At 49.1% G+C, this 19,170-nt stretch overlaps 1 long non-coding RNA gene across 2 annotated transcripts; it reads left to right on the forward strand.

Annotated features, from left to right (window-relative positions):
- The first annotated feature begins 2,496 nt into the window (after positions 1–2,496).
- Positions 2,497–6,893, forward strand: LOC123329121. Of its 2 annotated transcripts, none has more exons than XR_006544291.1 (3): positions 2,497–2,681; positions 3,547–3,685; positions 6,763–6,893. It is a non-coding gene; the product is annotated as an uncharacterized LOC123329121 (long non-coding RNA). The 2 variants fall into 2 exon arrangements; XR_006544290.1 differs by lacking the exon at positions 6,763–6,893 and adding an exon at positions 6,209–6,416.
- The last annotated feature ends 12,277 nt before the right edge of the window (positions 6,894–19,170 follow it).

Below are 19,170 nucleotides of genomic sequence, written 5' to 3' on the forward strand. Positions count from 1 at the left end.
AGCACATACGACCAATTAACCCTCTCCATCTGCTGTTCATTTTTTTAATGCTTTCTCCGTCCCACTAGTGTGTTAGCACCACCAGCAAAGGGACTTTTGTCCATCTTGCTCTCGGCTGCAGCCCTAGTGTCGGCTGCAACCGTGCCTAGAACACTGTAGGTGCTCAGGAAATATTGCTGGATGAATGAATGATTAAATATTTGGTATGATTATCAACTGATCAAAAGGCTGACCATTTGCTGGTTTGGGGGCTGCCTCAGAATGCCTCCTGGGTCAAGCCCTTCTTGAATACAGCCGATGGGACTAGAGGTTGGGATCGCCAAGGCCGGTTCAGCTAGCCCAGGTATTGGCAACTGGCGCCTGTTCTGATTGGTCAGTGCTCAGCTTAAAGATCACACCTCCTTTCTCCTCATTGGCTCCTTCAAAGTTAAGATTCTAAATGCATTGACCTGCTGACCCCGCGCATCCCTGAACATTCTTGTGCAAGGGAGTGGAGTTTTGTATGCAAAAGAGGTTCCTTGCAGATATTTTTCACAACAGTGGGCGTGCCTAGTATGTGTGCGTGCACACACACACACAGAGTCAGGAATACACTTGCTCCCAAGCACACATTCAGACATACTCTGCGCTGGAGATGCAGACCTGGACATACACACAGACACACACACACACCATGCATACAATTAAAAACACACTCCTTTTGTCATTCATACACCCCGACGCACGCTCACATGCCCGAGCATTTTGTACATTCAGCAATAGACGTGTCTCCCCATCCGGCACCCTCACTCAGAGCACACAAATACCTACTCATTCACATCCACGGTCAGTCACACACACATGCACGCACATACACACACTCATTCACCTTCTTAAAGCCATGCATTCACATGCTTACACATCCTTACACAATAAGCCAAATGCACACACAGTGGACACCCACAGACACCCCAAGCCATGCTTCCTGGGGTGCCCACCCTTTCTGAAGGCCAAGGCCCCTGGGAGCCGGTCCTTGGCTGTGTTTAGAAGAGCAGAGATGGGCCACACGCCCCTGGATCTCCCCACCCTGACCCCAAGCAGCCCCGAAGTCTCTTGGCGGGAACAAGCCGAGCCAGGGCCAGCTCCGTAAGCGGGGGGGTGCGTGGTGCCTGCGTCGCCCTGACTGTGCCGCCTCGGGGTACGTCTGGCCGGCTCATCTGTGCCCAGGGCACCCGCCCACTTCCTCCCCATCAGAGGGCGGGCAGGCCTGCTGACATCAGGCGGTTTCTGGGCTGGTCTGGCACCTAGAACAGAGGAAGGAAGCAATGTGTTCCAGCCGTGGGGGCCGACCCAAGGAGCCAGGAACATGCCTGGCAGCTCGTGACCCAGCTCTGCTGAGGCTGGGCCGCCCGCCACTCCACCTTCAAGGGTCCCTGTGACCCAGGCTGGGACCACCGTTCATGGGACTGGTCCCTCCAAATTAGCGCTCCACCCCCACTCCCCTCCCCCTGCAGGTTGCGAGCTCCTTTCCTTCCATCCCTGAAAACAAGGACAGCAATTTTCTGTCCTAACTCGCCACGGATTATCTCTTTAAACCTTCAAAACACCAACCCTATGGCTAGGAGTTATCATTCTAGCTTTACAAGTAAAGAAACTGAGGCACAGAGAGGTTAGGGACTACCCCAAGGAGTAGGGTTTGCACCCCTGCAGCTGTGGCCTGGCTCCAGACCCCTCCCCTCAATCCCCCCACCCTCTCCCAGCTTCTCTGTGTTGTTTGTCTGCTCGTGTTTGTGAGCCTCCAATATCCATGGCCTCTGCACCTCACATCAGTCTGAACTCCGGCAACAATCTCACGAGCTGGGCGCCAGTATTAGCTGTTCAGTATCAGTTGTAACCGGTAGTGGTTCCAGTTAACAGATGAGGAACCCGAGGTTTACATGACCATCTGAGGCAGACAGCAAGGAAGAGGCAGGTTTGTGACCTGGGTCTGAGAGCTCTTTCTGCAATGCCAGGCCATCTCGCTCACGTGCCAGAGGCCTTTGACGGGACCAGAGGCAGGGAAAGCGGGGCCAGGGGAGGTCTGAATGGCCATACAACAGAGAAATAATAATACACTTTTGAAACGACAGCAAAATGTTTCTACCTTTTAAAGTAAGTGGGAAATAATGGACATAGAATAAAATGCACAGATGGTGATGGGTTCTGTTCGATGAGTTCCGACAGATGCACTCAAGAATCAACCACCTAAAACACGATACAAATCTCCCAAAGGCCAAGTTCCCTCATGCTCCTTTCCAAACCAGCCTCAGCCCCAGATGACCGCAGGTCTCTGCACTGTCATCCTAGGTCATCCTGTTTCGCATCATAGGTTAGCTTTGTCCCACCTAGAATTTCAAATAGAGGAAGTCACAGTGTGTGCTCCTCTGCACACACTTCCTACACTCAGCGTAACACCTGCGAGATCCGCTGTGCTTCTGCAAGCGTCACTAGCCGGTTCTTTCGCGGCTGAGAAGTGTCCCGCTGTGAAAACGCTTTTTTATCCAGCCTCCAGGGGACGCGGCTGAGTTTCCGGTGATGAGCACCGACGCTGAGCCAGGCACAGCACTAACCTGGAGTCCTTCACAGGCACCGCATCTGGTCGCCCCCCACCTTGGTCATTATCACGCTCCCCACCTAGGGGCAGGAGGAACTGCAGGCTCAGGGTGAGAAATCCAAAGACGCGGAAGAGCAAGAGGCGGAGGGAGACGCGGGAATGGCAGGAGGCCCTGGCCTGCGAGTGCACGCTTAGCGGAAGCCAAGCTGGAGCGCCAGCCGTGATGGCAGGGGCCTGCCTTGGGGAGGCACCTGCTGGGCTTCCCGGCCTGTTCTAAACACCCTGCGGGAACCAACCCACTTAGTCCTCCGTTACCCTTCTTTACAGTGGGGGAAACTGAGGCACAAGGTGGCTGCGTCCTACCTCCAGGGCCCCATGGCTAGTGAGGAGTGGGGCTGAGGTTGGATTCGGGTGGGCTAGCGCCACTGCTTCTCTTCACCACAAGTCTAAACCAGCTCAGCAGCCCTGCTGCACTCGGGGCCCCTAGGCAGGCGGGCTCAGGGCCCGACTCCCCCAGAGTTGTTTCCTCTCCTGATCGTCTTGGTGTTCCACGGTGAACCTCCCCGGGTCTGGTCAGTTTAGGATCCCAGGGCCTGGTGCTGGGAATGCAGGCAACAGGAGGCACGGTCAAAAGAGGGACCCTAAAGCCAGCCTGTGAATCCCCGCTGTGCCATTTGCTGGCTGTGTGACCTTGGATCAGTCCCCTCCCCTCTCTGAGCTTCCATTTCCTTCTCCATAAAATCAAAGATGGTGACGAGGACAGTGACCTCACGAGGATTCAGTGGGATGGGTGTGGAATTACTAGGTAGGTCATATGAGCCGCTCAGTCGTGTCCGACTCTTAGCAATCTCACGGACTGTCCTAGAACAAACATTTACCTGCGTTTTGCTATCTGCATGGGAGCTCTCAATGCTTATTAACTCAAATTCACAGCAACCTTGCAAAGCAGATGCTGTTTAATTCCCACTTTACAGATGAAGAAACCAAGTCTCTAAATACCACCTCCATGCTAAAAATTTCCAAACATACACCTCCTGCCAGGATGCCTCCCTTGAACTCAGGCCTGAATATCCAGCTGTGACAGCAGGGCCTGATGGATGACTCAGCCTCCAGGTAAGAAACGGAACCTCTTCAACTCCCTGCGTGATCTCACCCCTGCTGCAGTCTTCTTCCCTTCAGAAAGAGCCCACCTCTGTCTTTCAAGGGACTCAGGCCCAAAACCTGAGTGTCCTCATTGACTCCTCTCTTTCTCCAACCCTCTCTGCCCCACTTTCCATCCATGAGCCTTCAGAAGGCATCCGGATCTGATCACGTCCCCCGCCTCCACAGCCCCACCCCGGCGTGAGTCACCAGAAACTTGCTCGGAGGATTATTCCAGAGTCCTCCAAACTATCTCCTCCATCCTGCCATTTCCCCCTACCCGAAAAGGAAGTCAGTTCACGTCTCTCCCATGCTCAACACCCTGCCATGGCTCCCACGTCGCCCAGAGTGAAAGACGAGGTCCTGGCGGTGGCCCGTAGGTCCCCACAGTTGACCCTTGCCTTGCCTTCTGATGAGTCCTCTCCAGCCACACCAGCCTGCCCCCTGCTCCTGGAACACATCAAGCACTCTTCAGCCCCAGGGCCTTTGCACTTGCTGTTCCCTCTGCCTGGGACTCTCTTCCTAAGGATAATTACATGGCTCCTCTTTCACCACCTTCAGGTCTTTGCTCAGAGGTGAATGTCTCCAGGGCCTTTCTTGACCACCCTGCTTACAGGAACAAGCCCTTTCATGAGCACAGCTTGGCGCCCATCACCATGGCACCCATGATGCCCATGGCGCCCATCACCAGCTGGCATGTGGAGCCTTATTAATATTGTTAGTAATAGTAGGTTGGAATCTCTCTACCCACTGCCCACCAGTGCAGGACTGTTTCTGGGGAGTCACTGCAGCACCTCATCACCTCCGGGTCTGGTGCAGAGTGCTTACTCATTAAAGGTTTACTGAATGAACAAATGGAGATCCGGGGGGGATTCACTGACTTCCCGGGGCCACCGGATTAGGACGAGTTGGAACCAGCGTTTGAACCCAGGGGTCTCAGTCCCAGGCTGTGTCATTAACCTCCCAGCGCCTGGTTCTACGTCAGCACCCCAGAGATGGTGGCTGTCACCATGATGATTTTTCTGGCAATATGCCCATCCTTCCCCACTTGCAGGAGAAGGCTGGGGAGGGGGGCGAAAGGGAGAGGTCAGGTCAGCTGTGTGGCCTCCGACCAGTATGAGATGACTCATCAACCCCATGAGGACAGGTGACATTCCATCCTCGCCCCCAGGGGACTTTGGCCTGAGATAAAGGGAGCACCCTGCTTCTGGGAAGAGGAGGACAAACAAGTGGGAGAGGTGGCCGGGCCACTGCCTGGGGGCGGGGGGGGGGGGTCGCATGTCTGGGCTGGAGGGCCACAGGGTTCAGCCGTGAAGCGAGAGACAGCCCAGATGACCCCTGAGCCTCCCTTCCGGGGTCAGAGGCACAGCCTGAGCCCTCTTATTAGGAAGATGGAACTTTTTCTGTGCAGTCAGCACCCCAGCCTCCCCCTCAGGCGGGCAGGGGACAGCCTCTTGGTGCACTTCCATTTCCCCTTGGCATTTTTTCCTGGGTCAGAAAAACCGGAGCCAACCGGCAAATGCATTTTGAAAATTACCATCAAGGGGCCGCAGAGTCTCTAGCCTGATGGGCTATCAGTTCAGTTCAGTCGCTCAGTCGTGTCTGACTCTTTGCGACCCATGAATTGCAGCTATATTTGATTTATATTTTAATTAAAAAAACTCCCAACTTGGGACTTCCCTGGTGATCCAGTGGTTAAGAATCTGCCTTGCAACGCTGGGGACTTGGGTTCGATCTCTGATCAGAGAACTAAGATTTCACTTGCCTCCAGGTAACTAAGCCCACACACCACAACTGAGACCCGACAGAGCTAAACAAACAAACAAACCAACCATATATATATATATATATATATATATATATATACCTCCCAACTTAATAATGTGTGTATGCATGTGTGTTAGTTGCTCAGTTGTGTCCCACTCTGTGCGACCCCATGGACTGTAGCCTGCCAGGCTCCTCTGTCCATGAAATTCTCCAGGCAAGAACACTAGAGTGGGTTGCCTTTCCCTTCTTCAGGGGATCTTCTCGACTGGGGTCAAACCTGGGTCTCCTGCATTGCAGGCAGATTCTCTTACCATCTGAGCCACTAGGGAAGCCCCACAACTTAATAATACTTAAAGATAGCTCTGTTGCAAAAAGATTCAAGCAACACACTCTCTGTGGTAAGTTAACTTTATCTCCAGGATTGGGTTTGGCTGCAAGTAACGAGTACCAGACTCCAGTGGCTTTGCCGGCTACAGCTTCTATTTTCCTTGGGTAAAAAGAAGTCCAGAGGAGGACTCGTTCCAGGAAGTCACCAATGACCAGTTTCCTTGTCTCCCACTTTGGTGCGTGACTTTCAAACTCACGGCTACTTGACTGCCTGGCACGCTGTGCTCAGCCCTGGAGGAGGGCAGAGGAGGTACAGGATCTGGGTCAAATCCTCCTCTTAGATTAAAAACATGGCAGCTTTGTCAGAGCCCCACCTGACTGATCTCTACTTACATCTCACAGAGTCAGACACGACTGAGCAACCGAACTGAACTGACCAGGAGGGGGTCACCTGGCCCCCCGACTGCACCTGCCTGCCTGCAAGGTGGGCTGGAGACGTGATCATTTTGTGTTGGTCCGTTGCTGGTCCATTCAGAGCTGGGGTCGTATTCTTCACCTTCCCGTGCGATTTTGAGCCCTAGTCGGGGAGCTCAGCTCCCACCGGCCTCGCAGACAAAAAAACCAAAACGCAAAGCAGAAGCAATATTGTAACAAATTCAATGAAGACTTTTAAAATGGTACACATCGGAAAAAATCTTTTAAAAAATATTTATTCTTGCCTGGAAAATCCCGTGGACATAAGAGCCTGGCGGGCTACAGTCCATGGGGTCTCAAAGAGTGGGACACAACTGAGCAACTAAACACATTAGGGAGAAGAAGGGATGAAGGATCAGATTTATTTTGTGTGATCTGACTAGAAACAGCGTGTAAATGTGATTTCTCGAGCTTTTTATCACCTAAAATTATGCATTTAGATAATTGTGGCATAGCTGTGACACAGTCTATGTTCTTCACAGTTTATAGACTTCATCCCATGCTCATGGATGTGTAGCTTCCCCTAAATCATGAGAAACGCTGGGCTGGAAGAAGCACAGGCTGGAATCAAGATGCCGGGAGAAATATCAATAACCTCAGATGTGCAGATGACACCACCCTTATGGCAGAAAGAGAAGAGGAACTAAAGAGCCTCTTGATGAAAGAGAAAGAGAGTGAAGAAGTTGGCTTAAAAGTCAACATTCAGAAAAGATCATGGCATCTGGTCCCATCACTTCATGGGAAATAGATGGGGAAACAGTGGAAACAGTGTCAGACTTTATTTTTTGGGGCTCCAAAATCACTGCAGATGGTGATTACAGCCATGAAATTAAAAGACGCTTACTCCTTGGAAGAAAAGTCATGACCAACCTAGATAGCATATTCAAAAGCAGAGACATTACTTTGCCAACAAAGGTCCGTCTAGTCAAGGCTATGGTTTTTCCTGTGGTCATGTATGGATGTGAGAGTTGGACTGCGAAGAAGGCTGAACGCCAAAGAATTGATGGTTTTGAACTGTGGTGTTGGAGAAGACTCTTTAGAGTCCCTTGGACTGCAAGGAGATCCAACCAGTCCATTCTGAAGGAGATCAGCCCTGGGATTTCTTTGGAAGGAATGATGCTAAAGCTGAAACTCCAGTACTTTGGCCACCTCATGTGAAGAGTTGACTCATTGGAAAAGACTCTGATGCTGGGAGGGATTGGGGGCAGGAGGAGAAGGGGAAGACAGAGGATGAGATGGCTGGATGGCATCACTGACTCGATGGACGTGAGTCTGAGTGAACTCCGGGAGTTGGTGATAGATAGGGAGGCCTGGCGTGCTGCGATTCATGGGGTCGCAAAGAGTTGGACACGACTGAGTGACTGAACTGATCTGAAACAATTTGAAACAATGCCTCAGTGAACATCCTCACCAAGGACTTGTCCTGCCCATCGCCTTTCCCTCCTCCAGGGGATCTTCCCAACCCAGGGATCGAACCCAGGTCTCCCGCATTGCAGGTAGATTCTTTACCAGCTGAGCCACCAGGGAAGCCCAAGAATACTGGGGTGGGTAGCCTATCCCTTCTCCAGGGGATCTTCCAAGCCCAAGAGTCAAACCTAGGTCTCCCGCATTGCAGGTGGATTCTTTACCAGCTGAGCCACCAGGGAAGCCCAAGAATACTGGGGTGGGTAGCCTATCCCTTCTCCAGGGGATCTTCCAAGCCCAAGAGTCAAACCTAGGTCTCCCGCATTGCAGGTGCATTCTTTACCAGCTGAGCCACCAGGGAAGCCGGCACACTTTCTACAAAGTGTACTTGAGACTGTGGGCGCATCCATTTAAAAGGTTAGGAAGTTTTCCCAAATCAACAGGAAGGTTTTGCCACTTTACACTCCCTCCCACCATATGTGAGAGGATCTGCCCCCCTAACACTCACCGGACAGGATATTATCACTTAAATATTTCCCCCCGTGTGGTGGGGGAAAATTATTCGCGTTAAAATTTGCACTTCCCTGACTAGTATTGAGGTGAAGCCCTTATCATTTATGTATTGCCTGTTTGTCTTTTCTGATGTACTCATTTGCTTTTTAAAATTATCTGGGATTGTCTCTCACTGATTTGTTTCTTTTCTTTCTGATTGGTAGAAGTCCTTTTCCAGCTGGCCTACAGACTTATGTACAATAAACTGCATCCGTTTAAGGCGTGTGGGCGTGCTAAGTCAATTCAGTCGTGTCTGACTCTTTGTGGAACTATGGACTGTAGCCTGCCAGGCTCCTCCATCCAGGGGATTCTCCAGGCAAGAACACTGGTGTAGGTTGCCGGTTCCTCCTCGAGAGGATCTTCCCGACCCAGGGATGGAACCCCCATCTCCTGTGTCTTCTGTATTGGCAGGCAAGTGCCTCACCACTAGCGCTACCTGGGAAGCCCCCATATAAGGCAGGGTGTCTCAATTCTGCTACTACTGACATTTGGGTCAGATAATTCTTTGTCTGGGGAGTGGGAGGTGCTGTGTATTGTATTAATAGGATGTTTAGCAGCATCCTTGACCTCTGCCCCTAGATGCCAGAAGCATATCCCCACAGTCATGACAACCACAGAAGGGTCAGGACATTTCCAAATGTCTCTTGGGGGCAAAATGATGCCCAGTTGACAGCCTCCAATTTAAGTGTACAGTTGATGAGCTTTGATAGATATGTGCACCCAAGAACCTACTAATACCTTCAAGAGTTTTATAATTTAGGTTGTAAATATTTCTCAGTCTGAGGTTTGACTTCAGATCCAACACCTGACTTTTTCTATTTGAGTGAACTTAGTAAAATCATTTTTTTTTTTTTTACTCTGAACCTCAGTTTCCCCATCTGTGAAGTGAGGATAACAATCTGACCTGGCAGTGATGTTGTAAGTCTTGAAGGCAAGGATGAATGTGGTTGGCAGCTAACAGGCACTCAATAAAAGCTACCCCCACCCACCCGCCCACTGCCCTTTCTCACTGTGTGCGCTCGTTTAGTCAACAAATGCTAAGCGCCTCCTATGTGCCAGGCCCTGTGCCAGGCTCTGGACACAGTGAACAAGACAGACAGGGTCCATGTGCTGCACTGGGAGAGGCAGAGAAGAAGTGAGCAAATACATAAATGAACGGGACTGATGCGCCTACAATGCTGCTGATTAGGACTGGGAGGTCAACCAGATGGCCCGGTGTGGTGGACACCTGGGTAAGTGGTGGCTCTCTGGGAGAACAACGAGGTGACATCTAACTGGGGAGCAGAGGAGAAGCCGGAGCCACAGGGAAGGGAGGCCCAAGCAGAGGGAACAGCAAGCACAGAGGTGGTGCAGCTGATTCCATCAGCTGGACACCTTTAAGGAATAGCAAGGAGAAGGAGTGGCTGGGACAGAGCACTCGGGGGAGGACAGAGCTGGGACTCAAGGCCAGCAAGGTAAGGACATGGGGCAGACCACACAGGGCCTTGGCCTTCATGTACAGGAGTTCTCTTCCATTCTGACTTGCAGGGAGAAGTCAGTGGACAGGTTTTAGCTGGGGAGACATGATGCCTCCACTCACGCAACACGGAGGTCCCTGCGCCCCGCCCTGCAGATGGCATATTTATCAGCTCACAGTCTGCCCACTTCTCTGGGTCTCTGTCGGCTGCTGCTGCTGCTTGGTCGCCCAGTCATGTCCAACTCTGTGCGACCCCACGGACTGCAACCCACCAGGGATTCTCCAGGCAAGAATACTAGAGAGGGTTGCCATGCCCTCCTCCAGGGGAGCTTCCTGACCCAGGGATCAGACCCAGGTCTCCTGCATTGCAGGGAGGTTCTTTACCACTGAGCCACCAGGGAAGTCCCGTCTGCCTGCTGGTGCCCTATAAATAGCTCTGATCTTAACCACACTAATGACCAACTTTTCTCTATAAGACCTCAGGCCTCAGGGCCCCTTCACATCCACTTCCCTCCTCCAGTCTTGTGCCAACCCTGAGAAATTAACCTGGGCTATGGGTGCCCGTTATTTCACAGATAGGGAAGCTGCGGTTCAGCCACACAGCTGGAGAGCATCAAGCTGGGACTCGAACCCAGGGTTCTTTCAGCTAAGCCTGCTTCTCCTTGATTCCAGGGCAGCTCTTAGGGTGGAGGGTCAGGAGAGAGTTTTCTCTCTTCCTTTCTAAGACCGCCCTTGATTCCGGGGCTGAAACCTGCAGTGCTCCTATCAGGCCTTTCCCGTGGCAAGCCTCCTGGGCTGCCCAGAGAGAGGGGAGCCCCGTCCCCAGCTGCCTCTCAGAGAGGAGAGAGGCAAGTACCAGGGCTGGGCCCACAGCCAGATGAAGCTGGGGCTGAGCCGGAAGTGCAGTGGTCCAGGGCCATGTGGGATCAAGACCCACCTGTGGGCATTCAGGGGGCTCTGCCTTCTGGCTGGGGACTCGGCCCTGTTTCTGAACCAGTTCCCTGGGACTCCTCAGCTCCCCCATCAGGTGGGGGTCTTGCAGACCCTGACCCAGTGTTGGTTGGGATACCACTGGGCCAGGCCAGCCTCACTGCACCCTGACCACTTAAACCAGGCCGTGAGCCCCCAGGATCTCACGTGTAATGGGCACCAGGGAAACACATGTGGAACTGAACCAGGGCCTGCCTCAGTTTCCCCAGCTCGCCCTTCGGCCTCTGCGGCTCATCCTTATTTGTCACATGCCAGCCACACTGCTGGTTGCTGGGGATGCAACAGCGGCCACCTCACACGGCCCCTGTCCTCAGAGAGCTCACAGTCTGGCTGGGCTGGTGGTTGAGGAGCCAGATAAGACTGTGCTCAGCGCTGACGGCGAGGGTGGCAGGGACTGCCAGGGTCTACCAACCTCCCTCATCTTTCTCCTCAAAATGCAAGAACCTGGAGGTGCTCCCAGGGCACATGTGGCTGAGAAAGATTATATTTCCCAGCCTATTCTGCAGTTAGCTGTGGTCATATGGCCAAGTCCTAGCCAATGGGATGCAAGTGGAGTGATGTGAAACCACTTCTGTGTCATGCCCTCAGAAGGAATGACCCTTTCTCTCTTCCTGCTGACTGGAATGTAGAGGTGATGGAGGAGCTAAAGCAGCCATTTTGGCCTTCACTGGAAGCTGTGGAATGAAGAGAGCAGAGCAACTATACAGAAGGAACCAGTTTCTAGAATGAACTTGCAGAACTGAAACAAACCACCAAATTTGGACCTTCTACATCCGTGCTGGGCAATTAAAATTCTGTCCTGTTGAGACAGTGTGGGCTCTGTCAGAGCAGCTTAGATGTAGCCTGACTTACACAGAGGCATAATAAGCACATGCTGTTGGGGAAGCGTCAGAGGTGTTTAACCCAGCCTGGTGGGGGCAGGTGTGGAGGGCTTCTTGGAGGAGACAACTTTTAGATGGAGGCTTGACAATGAGAAGGAGGATATTTCTAGACAAAGCTTTCAGGCAGATATGTAGCATATGGGTAAATCTGGAGGTAAGAGAGAACATGGAGTTTCCAGATACCTAAAGGACCTGAGGGTGGCTGAATCAGGGAGTGAGGGGGGCAGGTGAAAATGGGGCTGGCCGGTTGGCAGAATCTACCTTGAAGGGCCTGGAAAAGCCATGTTAAGCCTTTTGAATTTTGCCCTGAGGGTAAATGGGAGCCATTACGTGATTCGAAGAGCCGACTCATTAGAGAAACCTCTGATGCTGGGGAAGATTGAGGGCAAGAGGAGAAGGGGGTGGGAGAGGATGTGATGGTTGGCATCACTGACTCAATGGACATGAGTTTGATCAAACTCTAGGACATAGTGAAGGACAGGGAAGCCTGGTGTGCTGCAGTCCATGGGGTCGCAGAGTCGGGGTCGCAGAGTCAAACATAACTTAGCAACTTAAGAGCAAGAACCGGAGGCTGGAGGCAAGAGGGTGAGGTGACTAGATGTGCTTCTTAGAAAGGTCTCTATGGTTACAGGGTGGGAAATGGATTTATTCATTTATTTTTTTAAGAAAAGAACACAGGCTATGCTACGTGCCAGGCACTGAGGATTATCAGTGAGCAAAACAGATTTGGTTCCTATCCTTGTGGAATTTGCAACCTGGCGGAGTGAGACATGAGTCAAGTAACCATGTAAATAAGCATGGAACGTGATAAGGCCAATGCAGGGAGGAATGCATGGCTGTGAGTTGATATAAAGTGGGGGTTGACTTGCGGGAGTCAGAAGAGCTTCCCTGGGAAAGGTGATGGAGGGACAGCAGTGGGAAAGCTTCTAGGACGAGGGGACAGCACAGGCATAGGAGCCCCGAAGGCCACAGGGAGAATGAGGAGGGTCAAAGGTGATGGTAAGGTCGGAGAAATGCAAGCATAGATGGTGAGGCAAGCAGGGCATCTCCAGGGCCAGTCGGTCTCTGGCTTGACCAAGGCAGACAGCAATAGGGAAGGAATAAGGAAGGGGAGGGAACAGGAAGTGAACCCCGAGTTTGGGCCACATGCTGTATGCCAGGACCTACGCCCATGGTAGCTGTCTTCCCTGGTGGCTCGTATGGTAAAGCGCCTGTCTACAATGCAGGAGACCTCGGTTCCATCCCTGGGTTGGGAAGATCTCCTGGAGAAGGAAATGGCAATCCACTCCAGGACTATTGCCTGGAAAATCCCATGGACAGAGGAGCCTGGTAGGCTACAGCCCATGGGGTCGCAAAGAGTTGGACACAACTGAGTGACTTCACTTCACTTCACACCCATGGTAGACACAGTGCTTTCCCGCTCTGTCTTCTCAGTCAGTCCCGTTTTGCTGGACGTCCATCTGCCAAGGTGCTCAGGGACAGTGCCTCTCTTCAGCCTCAGCATGAATTATTATGGGTCTAAAAACCAGTCAGGTCCATGAATGTCAGGTCCATGAATCAAGGCAAATTGGAAGTGGTCACACAAGAGATGGCAAGAGTGAATGTCAACATTCTAGGAATCAGCGAACTAAAATGGACTGGAATGGGTGAATTTAACTCAGATGACCATTATATCTACTACTGAGGGCAGGAATCCCTCAGAAGAAATGGAGTAGCCATCATGGTCAACAAAAGAGTCCGAAATGCAGTACTTGGATGCAATCTCAAAAACGACAGAATGATCTCTGTTCGTTTCCAAGGCAAACCATTCAATATCACAGTAATCCAAGTCTATGCCCCAACCAGCAATGCTGAAGAAGCTGAAGTTGAACGCTTCTATGAAGACCTACAAGACCTTTTAGAACTAACACCCAAAAAAGATGTCCTTTTCATTATAGGGGACTGGAATGCAAAAGTAGGAAGTCAAGAAACTCCTGGAGTAACAGGCAAATTTGGCCTTGGAATACGGAATGAAGCAGGGCAAATCTAATAGAGTTTTGCCAAGAAAATGTACTGATCATAACAAACACCCTCTTCCAACAACACAAGAGAAGACTCTATACATGGACATCACCAGATGGTCAACACCAAAATCAGATTGATTATATTCTTTGCAGCCAAAGATGGAGAAGCTCTATACAGTCAGCAAAAACAACACCAGGAGCTGACTGTGGCTCAGATCATGAACTCCTTATTACCAAATTCAGACTTAAATTGAAGAAAGTAGAAAAACCACTAGACCATTCAGGTATGACCTAAATCAAATCCCTTATGATTATACAATGGAAGTGAGAAATAGATTTAAGGGCCTAGATCTGATAGACAGAGTGCCTGATGAACTATGGAATGAGGTTCGTGACACTGTACAGGAGACAGGGATCAAGACCATCCCCATAGAAAAGAAATGCAAAAAAGCAAAATGGCTGTCTGGGGAGGCCTTACAAATAGCTGTGAAAAGAAGAGAAGCGAAAAGCAAAGGAGCAAAGGAAAGATATAAGCATCTGAATGCAGAGTTCCAAAGACTAGCAAGAAGAGATAAGAAAGCCTTCTTCAGCGATCAATGCAAAGAAATAGAGGAGAACAACAGAATGGGAAAGACTAGAGATCTCTTCAAGAAAATTAGAGATACCAAGGGAACATTTCATGCAAAGATGGGCTCGATAAAGGACAGAAATGGTATGGACCTAACAGAAGCAGAAGATATTAAGAAGAGATGGCTAGAATACACAGAAGAACTGTACAAAAAAGATCTTCACAACCCAGATAATCATGATGGTGTGATCACTGACCTAGAGCCAGACATCCTGGAATGTGAAGTTAAGTGGACCTTAAAAAGCATCACTACGAACAAAGCTAGTGGAGGTAATGGAATTCCAGTGGAGCTATTTCAAATCCTGAAAGATGATGCTGTGAAAGTGCTGCACTCAATATGCCAGCAAATTCGGAAAACTCAGCAGTGGCCACAGGACTGGAAAAGATCAGTTTTCATTCCAATCCCAAAGAAAGGCAATGCCAAAGAATGCTCAAACTACCGCACAATTGCACTCATCTCACACGCTAGTAAAGTAATGCCCAAAATTCTCCAAGCCAGGCTTCAGCAATATGTGAACCATGAACTTCCTGATGTTCAAGCTGGTTTTAGAAAAGGCAGAGGAACCAGAGATCAAATTGCCAACATCCGCTGGATCATGGAAAAAGCAAGAGAGTTCCAGAAAAACATCTATTTCTGCTTTCTTGACTATGCCAAAGCCTTTGACTGTGTGGATCACAATAAACTGTGGAAAATTCTTCAAGAGATGGGAATACCAGACCACCTGACCTGCCTCTTGAGAAATCTGTATGCAGGTCAGGAAGCAACAGTTCGAACTGGACATGGAACAACAGACTGGTTCCAAATAGGAAAAGGAGTATGTCAAGGCTGTATATTGTCACCCTGCTTATTTCACTTCTATGCAGAGTCCATCATGAGAAACGCTGGACTGGAAGAAACACAAGCTGGAATCAAGATTGCCGGGAGAAATATCAATAACCTCAGATATGCAGATGACACCACCCTTATGGCGGAAAGTGAAGAGGAACTCAAAAGCCTCTTGATGAAAGTGAAAGTGGAGAGTGAAAAAGTTGGTTTAAAGCTCAAGATTCAGAAAATGAAGATCATGGCATCTGGTCCCACCACTTCATGGGAAATAGATGGGGAAACAGTGGAAACAGTGTCAGACTTTATTTTTGGGGGGCTCCAAAATCACTGCAGATGGTGACTGCAGCCATGAAATTCAAAGACGCTTACTCCTTGGAAGGAAAGTTATGACCAACCTAGATAGCATATTCTAAAGCAGAGACATTACTTTGCCAACAAAGGTCCATCTAGTCAAGGCTATGGTTTTTCCAGTGGTCATGTATGGATGTGAGAGTTGGACTGTGAAGAAGGCTGAGCACCAAAGAATTGATGCATTTGAACTGTGGTGTTGGAGAAGACTCTTGAGAGTCCCTTGGACTGCAAGGAGATCCAACCAGTCCATTCTGAAGGAGATCAGCTCTGGGATTTCTTTGGAAGGAATGACGCTGAAGCTGAAACTCCAGTACTTTGGCCACCTCATGCGAAGAGTTGACTCATTGGAAAAGTCTCTGATGCTGGGAGGGATTGAGGGGCAGGAGGAGAAGGGGACGACAGAGGATGAGATGGCTGGATGGCATCACTGACTCGATGGACGTGAGTCTGAGTGAACTCCAGGAGTTGGCAGTGGACAGGGAGGCCTGGTGTGCTGTGATTCATGGGGTTGCAAAGAGTCAGACACGACTGAGCGACTGAACTGAACTAAAAAACCAGTCAAAGCTATGGTCTTTCCAGTAGTCATGTACAGATGTGAGAGTTGGACCATAAAGAAGGCTGAGCACCAAAGAACTGATGCTTTTGAACTGTGGTGCTGGAGAAGACTCTTGAGAGTTCCTTGAACTGCGAGGAGATCAAACCAGTCAATCCTAAAGGATGTCAGTCCTGAATATTCATTGGAAGGACAGATGCTGAAGCTAAAACTCCAATACTCTGGCCACCTGTTGTGAAGAGCTGATTCATTAAAAAAGACCCTGAGTCTGGGAAAGACTGAAGGCAGGAGGAAAAGAGGGCAACAGTGGGTGAGATGGTTGGATAGCATCACCAACTCAATGGACATGAGTTGGAACAGTCTCCAGGAGATAACGGGCAGGGAAGCCTGGCATGCTGCAGTCCATGGGGTCGCAGAGTCAGACACAACTTAGCAACTGAACAAAAGAACAGAGCCAAAGCTGGTCATCTCACTCTCTCGATTGGTTTGGAATGGGCACATGACGCAATCTTGATCAACGGGAAGTCTTCGGGGAACAGTGGTCTCCCTTATAGAAGAGGACGAGTGAGGGGAGGTGCCTCTCCCCTCTTGGTGTTCTCACGTCTGTGTGTGAATCTGGAGCTGTAGCTCCAGTCCTGAAGCCATGAGGAGAGCCATCGACAAAGTGCTGAGAAGCGCAGAGCGGGACGATGGAAAGAATGGCTGAGAAGAGCAGAGTGGGACGATGGAAAGAATGCGAGTTTTTATCCACCTCGAAGGAGGAGCCTGGTAGGCTACAGTCCACGGGGTCGCTAAGAGTCGGACATGACTGAGTGACTTCACTTTCACTTTCACGCCTTCAAATTAAACAGCCATTATGAGCTGAAATTATGAACCCCTCTCCCGTTTTTTTGCCACCTTCATTTATGTTCTAGTCCTGTGGCTAAACACATTCTGACTCAGAAAGTGCTTCATATGCATCATTTTATTTAATCTTCTCTGTAACCCTCTGGGGTTACTGAGAGGTTACTATCACTTATTATAGCCATTTTGTAAGTGAAGAAACAGGTTCAGGGCAGGTAAGGGACTTTCCCAGGGTCACAAAGATAGTAAGGTATACAGCTGGCATTTGAGTCAAGGCTGATGTGATTCAAGAGTGCAGCTGGGTGAAAGCCACCATCTTCATTTAAAAGTCTTTCCCTTAACACATTTTTAGTAGGAAACCATAGCCCTGTTCTTATTTTTCCCTGGAAAACTGTTATTATGGTTGGTGGGAAATTTAGAGTGGGCTGCATTTCTTTGTACACAGTTAATGGCTTTGATTATATGTTTCTGGCTTCTTCATTCTGAGAAAGTCTTCCATTGGTTGTACAATATAATCAAATCATTTCTTATGTAAACAGCCGTCTGGCACAGAGTCAGCGACAGTTCCATCAGCGGGAAGGTGAAAATGAAACTGTGTTCCCAGCTCCGGAAAGCAATCTGCTATTCAGCAGGAAAAGATCAAGGGTTAATGACACGGAGTTGGGCAAAGGCTGACGCTGGGGTTCTGAGCATTATCAGGAGGCGGGAACAAAGAAGCGTTGTTAAATGGGTTTGTTACAAAAGTTATTTCCTAATGTAATTCATGAAACGCTTGTCAGGACATTAAGCACATCCTTCGAAAGCACAAGAGAATGTAAAAAAAAAGAAGAACAAAAACAGAAAGAAAAGAGGCTTCTGAAAGTCGATTATGAAACTCTTAGGAAAGGTGAATATCCTTAATATACAAAGAGTTCCTGCAAAACAATAGGAAAAGGTAAACACCTTACTATAAAATTGACTATTCACAAGTGAAGAAATATAAGAGGCAGGCCTACATATGAAGCAGGATCTAGCCTGCTGGTAATCAAGGAAATGCAGATAAAAGCTATAATGATATATCATTTTCCACCTATCAGACTGACATTAAATGCCAGTACACTCCATGATGTTCAGTGGGCAAAGATTTTAAAGCACCACAGAAATCTAATCTTGGAGCACTTATCCTAAGGATATAATAAGCCAAGCATTCTCCATGGACGAGGGTGTTCACTGCAGCATTGTTTATCTTAGTGAAAAATTAAGGAAAAACCTAGAAATGCCAAACTATGATGATTCATTAAGTCAACAATGGTAAACATAATAAAGCACTATATTAAAATAAAGTTTTGTTAAAATAGTAATTAAAAATGGCAATGTAGAGATGTCGCAACGTGTTATAGAGAAAAATTATTTTTATATTTGAATTTTTAAAATTTTATACACTTTTTAATTGAAGGATAATTGCTTTACAGGATTTTGTTGTTTTCTGCCAAATATCAACATGAAGAGAAAAAATTTTCCTAACTTGTACTCAATCGTAGATGCACAGGCTCGAATATTAAAGAGAGCATCCTAAAAGATACTTACCAAAGATGGCAGCAGAGTTTATTTCTAGGCAGCAAAAATGTCAGTAGCAATTTTTTACTTTCGTGTAAGTCAGTCTCTCGACCTTGGCACCACTGACATGTGCTGCTGTCGCTCAGCCTCTCGGTTGTGTCCGAATCTTTGTGACCCCATGGACTGTAGCCCCGCCAGTCTCCTCTGTCCATGGGGTTTCCCAGGCAAGAATACTGGAGTGGGCTGCCAGTTCTTCTCCAGGGGATCTTCCGGGACCCGGGGATCGAACTCACGTCTCCTGCACCGGCATGCGTATTCTTTACCAATGAGCCATCAGGGATGGGGCCAGACTTATTTTTGTTTTGGGGGGCTGTCCTGGGCATTGCAGGATGGTTAGCAGCATCCCTGGCCTCTACCCACCAGATGCCAGTAGCACCCCGACCCCCCTCCCCAGTCGTAGCAACCAAAAGGACATCCAGACATTGCCACATGTCTCCTGGGGGGCAAAACCACAGTCGTTTGAGAAGCACTGTTTTAAATACTTTTCTGCATTATTTAAATATTTTAACAACAAGCATGTATTGTTATCATAATCAGAAAAAACAAACACATTAAAAAAATATTCGGTAAAGTCTTTTGCGGCTTTGTGAATTGGCTGTGGTTTCAGTCAATGGAATTCGATCGGAGAGCAGAAAAATGTGTTATCTTCCTGCCTTGGAAACGAGGTTCTGGTGAACCATCTAGACGTTTGGCAAAGTTTTCCCTGGATTCATCTTTGCTAAAGAACTTTTTTCCTCCAGATTTTAATAAAATTAAACAGCAGGGTGGATGTTTTGACTCTCTTGCCATCTCACTCTTCCGTTGGTA

The sequence above is a fragment of the Bubalus bubalis genome, chromosome 14 (genome assembly GCF_019923935.1).
Source record: "Bubalus bubalis isolate 160015118507 breed Murrah chromosome 14, NDDB_SH_1, whole genome shotgun sequence".
NCBI classification, from domain to species: domain Eukaryota; kingdom Metazoa; phylum Chordata; class Mammalia; order Artiodactyla; family Bovidae; genus Bubalus; species Bubalus bubalis.